Source organism: Chlorocebus sabaeus, chromosome 27 (genome assembly GCF_047675955.1).
Source record: "Chlorocebus sabaeus isolate Y175 chromosome 27, mChlSab1.0.hap1, whole genome shotgun sequence".
Taxonomy (NCBI): Eukaryota; Metazoa; Chordata; class Mammalia; order Primates; family Cercopithecidae; genus Chlorocebus; species Chlorocebus sabaeus.
Genome location: NC_132930.1, coordinates 25290090 through 25299491, shown reverse-complemented (window position 1 = coordinate 25299491; position 9402 = coordinate 25290090). Strand labels below are relative to the sequence as shown.

Here is a 9402-nt window from a genome sequence, read left to right as displayed (position 1 = left end):
CAATCAGATGCCATGGAGGCCCAGATGTGACAACTATGGATGCTCTGGGTGGTTGAAGGTCCCACTCTAACATCCTAGTAAGGTCGGGCGCAGCGGCTCATGCCTGTAATCCCAATACTTTGGGAGGCTGAGAAAGGCGGATCACTTGAGGAGTTCAAGACCAGCCTGGCCAAGATGGAGAAATCTCATCTCTACTAAAAATACAAAAATTAAACAGGCATGGTGGTGCATGCCTGTAATCTCAGCTACTCAGGAGGCTAAGACATGAGGATCGTGTGAGCTTGGGAAGCGATGGTTGCCGTGAGCCAAGATTGCCACTGCACTCTAGCCTGGGCAACAGAGCAAGACTCTGTCTCATAAAATAAAAAACAAACAAACAAAAATCATAATAGGAACTGCAGGTGACTTCCCAAAATAGGCATTTTCTTTCTTTCTTTTTTCTTATATAATCCTCATTATTTTGGAGGCATTATCTTTTTTAAAAAAAATATATATATATATGTTTTTTCAGAGTCGGTATCCCTCTCGTCACTCAGGCTGGAGTGTCGTGGCATGATCATGGCTCACTGCAGCCTCCAACTCCTAGGCCCAAGCAATCCTCTCCCCTTAGCCTCCCAACGTACTGAGATTACAGGTGTGAGCCACTGCACCCAGCCCTACATAGGCCTTCTCTATTCATCACCTCACTGACTCATCATATAGCCTGAGAAATAGGAGTTATTTATCTCCATTTAGTAGAGAGAGAGATGCAGAAGCTTCCAGGGACATAGCTGAGGGTCCCAAGATGAGAGGATTAAGATCCACAGCCCACCCCTCGGACCACTGAATTGTGCTGCCTTGGGATTCACTGACCTCACAGTAATCACAGTTATTAGAGCAGGACAGACGCATGGGAGTTGAAGGATCAAGGTGTCTGGAAGGAAGGACTTAGAGAAAGGCTGCAGAGCCACCCAGATATAAGAACAAAGGGCAGGCCGGGTGCGGTGGCTCATGCCTGTAATCTCAGAACTTTGGGAGACCGAGGCGCCTTGAGGTCAGGAGTTCCAGACCAGCCTGGCCAACATGGTGAAACCCTGTTTCTACTAAAAATACAAAAATTAGCCACGTGTGATGGCACGGGCCTGTAATCCCAGCTACTCAGGAGGCTGAGGAAGAGAATCACTTGAACCCAGGAGGTAGAGGTTGAAGTGAGCCGAGATCACGCCACTGCACTCCAGCCTGGGTGACAGAGTGAGACTCTGTCTCAAAAGAAAAAAAAAAAAAAAAAAAGGAAAAAGTCGGAGACTCAGAGACTCAGTCTCACTGAAAGTCATTAAGCCCCAGCTTCCTTGTCCTCGGGAGTGACCTGGTCCTTGCATTTCACAACTGCATGAAGTATTTGTGGGACACGTTGTGTGTCAAGGCAGGAAGGTCACTTCCCAAATATCCACGACTGTGGGGAAAGGGAATGAGGTTATCACTGCAGGCCGCCTGGGAACCAGGTGAGAACCTTGAGGTTAGCTGGTGGAGGGAAGAAGCTGTCGCCCTTCTTTACCTTGGAGTTTATCGTCCCTGGTAGCCAATGAGGACATTTGTTTGTTCGTTTGTTGTTTTTCTCAGTTATGTTAACTTTATTTAATAGGCTGCAACGGTCTTAAAAATTTTTCTCTTCATCAGATGTTTGCAAAACTTTTGGCCTTTGAGCTTAAACCTGGAGCTTTACTCCACCTATAGTACGATTTTCCTGCTGTAGTGCATTCTGAAATTCTGAAGAAAACTGAACCCAACCCAAACCTCTGTGAAAGCCAGTCTCCTTGTCTTGACGCCGTGGTCCAAGGAATTTTTCTCACAAAAACAACTGGCTGACTGATACCTCCACGCAGCGCCATGGCACCTCGCCCTGCTAAGGCCGCCATCTTTAGACATTTTTTTTTTTTTTTTTCTGAGACAGAATCTTGCTCTGTTGCCCAGGCTGGAGTGCAGTGGCACGATTTCAGCTCATGGCAACCTCTGCCTCCCAGGTTCAAGTGATTCTCCTGTCTCAGCCTCCTGACGAGTGGGACTACAGGTGCCCGCCACCACACCCAGCTAATTTTTTTGTATTTTTAGTGGAGACGAGGTTTCACCATGTTGGCCAGGCTGGTCTCGAACTCCTGGCCTCATGTGATCCACCCGCCTGGACCTCCCAAAGTGCTGGAATCACAGGCATGAGCCCCCAGGCCCGCCCACCAATGGGAAAATTTGGTTAGAAAATTGTGTCCACTTCTGGCTCTGTTCCTGCCCCTGGTCCCCCAACATTCTGTATGAAAACAGTGAGAAAATCTTGTTCCTTCTGTTAAAATAATTAAATGACAGGCCATTAGCCTGGAATCCTACATAAGCAAAGGGAAACTTAACTCAGAATTTAAAGGAAAAGGAAGCTTAAACTCAGCCCAGCACTGGCGGCTACCTGGGCATTGGTTGTCTTCCCATTAACCTCCCACTGGGATAGGCCAAGTAAAGCAATGGCTCAAACTTGAACCAATCACAGGGTTTCTTTGCTCTGCCTCTTCATTCACCCTATAAAAGCCTCACCTGCATGATTCATCCTTGCCTGCTCAAATAAACTCTACTTCTTTTCCCGTTTAGAGAACAAAAAGCGCAGCTCACTGGCAGCACTCATTTAATTTTACATAAACACACTCTTGGAGGCTGAAGCAAATCTGACTGATTTTCAATGTAATAAGAAGATATAAAAACTGTTCCTGGAGTTCTTTCTAAATATAGCTAGCATCAGAATCCTCTGAATCATCAGAATGGTCTTTTTTTGAAAAATCAGATTCATCAAATGAATCTGTGGCCACCAAGTATTCAAGAACAATGCTAACATCATGCGTAGGAATGTTTTGTTTTCTAGGATTTCACATTTTCAGTGATTGAGAATGACTATATTTTGCCAATGGAAATACCACTACTGAAAACAGAATGCTCTAAGTAGAATGATGGCTTTTGTTTCCAAAGTCTATATAATAGAGCAATGCAAAAATGATTTTAAAAAGCGCCAGGTGCGGTGGCTCACGCCTGCAATCCCAGCATTTTGGAAGGCCGAGGCGGGTGGATCACGAGGTCAGGAGTTCAAGACCAGCTTGGCCAAGATGGTGAAACTCCATCTCTACTAAAAATGCAAAAAATTAGCCGGGCGTGGTGACAGGCTCTTGTAATCCCAGCTACTCGGCAGGCTGAGGCAGAGAATTGCTTGAACCTGGGAGGCGGAGGTTGCAGTGAGTGGAGATCGAGCCACTGCACTCCAGCCTGGGTGACAGAGCAAGACTGTCTCAAAAAAAAAAAAAAAAAAAAAAAAAAAGCGAGATCTTTTGTGGCAAAATTATCTCAGGGTAAACACTGTGGCTGCAAGTGCCACTGGTGAGTATTTGGGGGGGCAAGCAGGAAATGGGTTGAAATTTTAACATAACCAAGCTTATTTTATAACACTTCTTTGATCTTCCTATCACTCTCATTCTGATGCCCCAAGGAAAAAATGAATGGGGGTATTAAGAATCTGTATGTGGTGGATGGAAGACATTATCAAGAGATATTTTTAGACAAAGCAAGAAGTGTGGGCAGAAGCAGGCCTGGCTGTTGGTGGCCCAAGCTAAGCTGAGGAATGTTGGCTGTGATCGCTAACCTCCTGCTCCCCACCCCTCCATATGTTTTCATCTGAGGGCCAGTCCAAGATGGGTGCTATGATTGGAATATCTGTCCCCTCCAAAACTCAGGTTAAAATCTAGTCCCCAATGCAACAGTGTTAAGAGGTAGGGCCTTTAAGAGGTGATTGAGGCTGGGCGTGGTGGCTCACACCTGTAATCCCAGCACTTTGAGAGGCTGAGGCAGGCGGATCACAAGGTTAGGAGATCGAGACCAGCCTGGCCAACATGGTAAAAACCCATCTCTACTAAAAATACAAAAATTAACCAGGCATGGTGGCAGGCGCCTGTAGTTTCAGCTACTCGAGAGGCTGAGGCAGGAGAATTGTTTGAACTCCAGAGTCAGAGGTTGCAGTGAGCCAAGATTTCACCACTGCACTCCAGCCCGGGCAACAGAGCAAAACATCATCTCAAAATAAATAAATAAATACGAGATGATTGGGTAATGAAGACTGCACTCACAAATGGATTAATCCATACATGAATGAATGGATCAATGGGTTATCGTGGGTATAGAACTTCATAAGAACTTCATAAGAACATAAGGAGACCTGAGCTATCACGCTTACTCCCTCACTTTGTGATGACCTGTGCCACCTTGGGACTCTACAGAGTCCCCAGTGGCAAGAAGGCCCTCACCAGATGTGTCTCCTCAACCTAGGACTTCCCAGCCTCCATGGTTGTAAGAAATACATTTATTTTCTTATAAGTTACCCAGTTTCAGGTATTAAAATGCAACAGAAAATGAACTAAGACAATGGGCATGCTTCCTTCTCCCTCGAAGTCTGGTGAGATGGCTTTAGTGGAACCCTCAGAGAGCTAGGTAGGAGTTCTCTGCAACTGGAAGCACGAAGGTCTGCTACCTAACTTGTGTCCGAGAAGAAAAGGTTGTATTTAAGAAATAACCAGCCGGATGCAGTGGCTCACACCTATACTCCCTGCACTTTGGGAGGCCGAGGAAGGTGGATCACCTGAGGTCAGGAGTTCAAGACCAGCCTGGTCAACATGGTGAAACTCCGTCTCTATTAAAAATACAAAAAATAGCTGGGTGTGGTGGTGGGCACCTGTAATCCCAGCTTCTTGGGAGGCTGAGGCAGGAGAATAGCTTCAGCCCGGGGAGATGAGGGTTGCAGTGAGCCTAGATCGTACCACTGCACTTTAGCCTGGGCAACAGAGTGAGACTCCATCTCAAAAAACAAAACAAAGCAAAACAAAAACACCTCACTATTATTCTGGTCACTCTTAGATTTTTAAAGAAAGTTTTATTTTTGTAGTCAATATAAAGTATACTAATGAGATATTTTGCATTCCTTTTTCATACAAAGGCTTCAAAATCCAGTGTGAGTTTTACATTTACACCACATCTCAATTCAGATGCTAAATGATCACTGGAAATGCTTTACTTGTTTTGCGACCACTCTAAGCATAAATCTCATGGATTAAAGAAGGCCACACATGTTTTGCCATTCTTCCACTGGAGAGGTGGAATTATACATATCTGTAATTCTTGTGTGTGACATAGTCTCTGTCTGCCACCCAGGCTGGAGTACAGAGGCACAATCTCTTGAATCCCAGGTTCAAGCAATTCTCCTGCCTCAGCCTCCTGAGTAGCTGCGACCACAGGCTTGTACCACCATGCCCAGCTAATTTTTGTATTTTTTGTAGAGACAGGGGATCTCGCTTGGTTGGCCAGGCTGGTCTCGAACTCCTGATCTCAGGTGATCTGCCCTACTCAGCCTTCCAAAGTGCTGGGATTATGGGTGTGAGCCACCATGCCAGGGCTCTACGAAATATGTATTTTTAAAATTTAGCTGGATATGGTGATGTGTGCCTGTAGTCCCAGCTACTCAGGAGGCTGAGGTGGAAGAAATCACATCACTTGAGCCTAGAAAGTCGAGGCTGCAGTGAACCATGATCATGCCACTGCACTCCAGCTTGGGTGACAGACCAAGATCTTGTCTCAATAAATAAATAAATAAATAAATAAATAAATAAATAAATAAGGGCATAAAGCTGTCTGTTCAGTACAGCAGATTGTAGCCATGTGTGGCTGCTGAGCCTCTGAAATGTGGTTAAGGTGATTGAGAAATTGAATTTTTAATTTTATTTAATTTTTATCTATTTAAATATGATTTTTAAATGATTAATAATTTTTTAAATAAATTCATGGGATGCAGCTTAAGTGGTGTTTAGCAGGAAGTGAATAGCTTTTTTTTTTTTTTTTTTTTGATAGGGAGTCTCACTCCGTCACCCAGACTGGAGTGCGGTGGCGTGATCTCTGTTCACTGCGACCTCTGCCTCCTAGGTTTAAGAAGCTTTCATGCCCTAGCCTCCCGAGTAGCTGAGATTACAGATACCTGCCACCACGCCCAGCTAATTTTTGTGTTTTTAGTAGAGACAGATTTTCACCATGTTGGCCAGTGGCTGGGCTTGAACTCCTAGCCTCAAGTCATCTGCCACCCTCCGTCTCCCAAAGTGCTGGGATTTCAGGCGTGAGCCACCATGCCTGGCTGGTATTAACAAATTTTAATTTTGTGACTAGTATTATCAAATTTTTAATTTTGTGACTCTATTTCTTCAACTTCTTCAACTAGATTTTATGACATCTAGAGAGATTATTTCCGATGACATTTTAGCATCTGAATGGAGATATGCTATAAACGTGAAATTCACACTGGATTTTAAAAACTTGGTTTGAAAAAAAAATGCAAAAGATCTCAATATATTTTATATTGAATACATGGTAAAATGATATTACTTGGGATATATTGGGTTAAATAAAATGTATTAATTAAAATTAATGTTGCCTGTACCTTTTTATTTTATTTTATTTTTTGAGACAGGGTCAAACTCTTGTCACCCAGGCTGGAGTGTGTGGCACGATCTTGGCTCACTGCAACCTCTACCTCCCAGGTTCAAGCAATTCTCCAGCCTCAACCTCCCGAGTGGCTGGGAGTATGGGTGCACGCCACCACATCCAGCTAATTTTTGTATTTTCAGTAGAGACAGGGTTTCACCATGTTGACCAGGCTGGTCTCAAACTCCTGGCTTCAAGTTTGGCCCTCAATGGTGGGATTACAGGCATGAGCCACTGAGCCCGGCCGTATCAGGGGAACCAGCTCCCAGTATTTCAACGTAGGTTCTTTTCTATTTTCCCAAAGTGTCAGCCGGTCTGAGAAATAAAAAGAAAGATTACAAAGAGAAGAATTTTACAGCTGGGCTGTGGGGGGTGACATCACATATCAGCAGCTTCCGTGATGCCCACCTGAGCTGCAAAACCAGCAAATTTTTATTAGGGATTTCAAAAGGGGAGGGGGTGCACGAATAGGGAATGGGTCACAGAGATCACATGCTTCAAAGGGCAATAAAAGATCACAAGGCAAAGGGCAGAGCAAGAGCATAAGGCAAGTGTGAAATTAGAATTACTGATGAGGGTCCATGTCCTGCTGGGGACACATTGTCTTGATAAACATCTTAACAGGAAGCAGGGTTCAAGAGCAGACAACCAGTCTGACTAGAATTTACCAGGCTGGAATTTCCCAATCCTGGTAAGCCTGAGGGCACTGGAGGAAACCAGGGTGTATTTCATCCCTTATCTCAATCGAATAAGACAGAGACTCCTAGAGCAGTCATCTATAGACCTACCCCTGGGAATGCATTCCTTTCCCAGGGTATTAATTATTAATATTCCCTGCTGGGAAAAGAGTTCAGCGATATTTCTCCTACTCACACATCTGTCTATAGGCTTTCTGCAAGAAGAAAACTATGCCTCTATTCTGCCCAACCCCACAGGCAGACAGACCTTATGGTTATCTTTCCTTATTCCCTGAAAATTGCTGTTATTCTGTTCTTTCTCAGGGTGCACTGATTTCATATTGTTCAAACACACATGTTTTACAAACAATTTGTATAGTTAATGCAATTGTCACAGGGTCCTGAGGTGACATACATCCTCAGCTTACGAAGATAACATGATTAAGAGATTAAAGTAAAGACAGGCACAAGAAATTATAAGAGTATTAGTTGGAGAAGTGATAAATGTCCATGAAATCTTCACAGTTTATGTTCAGAGATTGCAGTAAAGACAGGCATAAGAAATTATAAAAGTATTAATTTTGGGAACTGATAAATGTCCATGAAATCTTCACAATTTATGGTCTTCTGCCGTGGCTTCAGCTGGTCCCTCCGTTCGGGGTCCCTGACTTCCCACAACACGGCCACCTTTTTATTTTTTTAATCATGGCTACTAGAAATTTTAAATCACATATGTAGCACAAAGTAGATTTCTCTTGGCTATCAATGCACTCCAGCCTGGGCAACAAAAGCAAAACTTCGTCTCAAAAAAATAAAATAAAATAAATAAAGTTTTTCTAGTACTCGTAGATTACTTTAATTATACAGTTGACCTTGAACAACACAAGTTTGAACTTCAAGGGTCCACTTACATGCAGATTTTTATCCACCTCTAACATCCCTGAGACAACAAGATAAACCCTTCCAGGGCTGGGCATGGTGTCTCATGCCTGTAACCCCAGCACTGTGGGAGACTGAGGCAGGAGGATTGCTTGAGCCCAGGAGTTTGAGACCAAACTGGACAACATAGCAAAACTCCCATCTCTACAAAAAAAAAATCAATTGGGTGTAGTGACATGTCTATAATCTCAACTACTTGGGAGGCTGAGGTGGAAGAGTTGCTTGAGCACAGGAGTTTGAGACCAGTCTAGCCAACATAGCGAGACCCCATCTCTACAAAAAATTTTAAAATATCTAGAATTAATGAAAAGAGTGTTGGATTAAAAACAAAATAGATAACACTTTACTTGTAAAATAAAAAAAAAAATAGTGAAAAATCTCAAATACCAAATATTAGATATACAAAAATAGTCCACATTTACCAAGTATTTCCTGTTTGCCAGACACTGAACTAAGCACTTGTCTTGCCCTAGCTCACCTCTTAGTTCAGTGTGCTTACATGATCCAAGAATTATTATCTCTGTTTTACATTTTCTCCATTTCAGGAAGCCAAGCACAGAGAAGCTGCAATAACTCTTCTAACGAAGCTCATCATAAGGGTAAGTGGTAGACTGAGATTTTAACCCAGATCCTCTGGATTTAGATCTGGCCATTTTAAATCTATACACTGCAGGGAGTAGTAGCTAAAATCACACATACAGGCCAGGCATGGTGGCTCACACCTGTAATCCCAGCACTTTGGGAGGCTGAGGCGGGTGGATCACTTGAGGTTAGGAGTTCCAGAGCAGCCTGACCAACATGGTGAAACCTCATCTCTACTGAAAATACAAAATTAGCCAGGAATGGTGATGTGCACCTGTAATCCCAGCTACTTGGGAGGCTGAGGCAGGGGAATTGCTTGAACCCGGGAAGTGGAAGTTGCAGTGAGCTGAGATAGCACCAGTGCCCTCTAGCCTGGGCAGTAACAGCATACAGATGGGCCAGGTATGGTAGCTCACGCCTGTAGTACCAGCACTTTGGGAGGCTGAGGCGGGCTGATCACTTGAGTCCAGGAGATAGAGACAAGCCTGGATCCCGTCTCTATTTTAAAAAACACAAAAATTAGCCGGTTATGGTGGTGTGCACCTATAGTCGCAGCTACTTGGAGGCTGAGGCAGGAGAATCTCCTGAGCCCAGGAGGTGGAAGTTGCAGTGAGTTGAAATTGTGCCACTGCACTCCAGCCTGGGTGACAGGAGTGAAACTGTCTCTAAAATAAAATAAAATAAC

At 43.9% G+C, this 9402-nt stretch overlaps 1 pseudogene; it reads right to left on the bottom strand.

Moving 5' to 3' along the window:
• Nucleotides 1–1553: 1553 nt before the first annotated feature.
• LOC140710530 (SRA stem-loop-interacting RNA-binding protein, mitochondrial-like) lies at nt 1554–2493 on the bottom strand (annotated as a pseudogene).
• Nucleotides 2494–9402: the final 6909 nt, after the last annotated feature.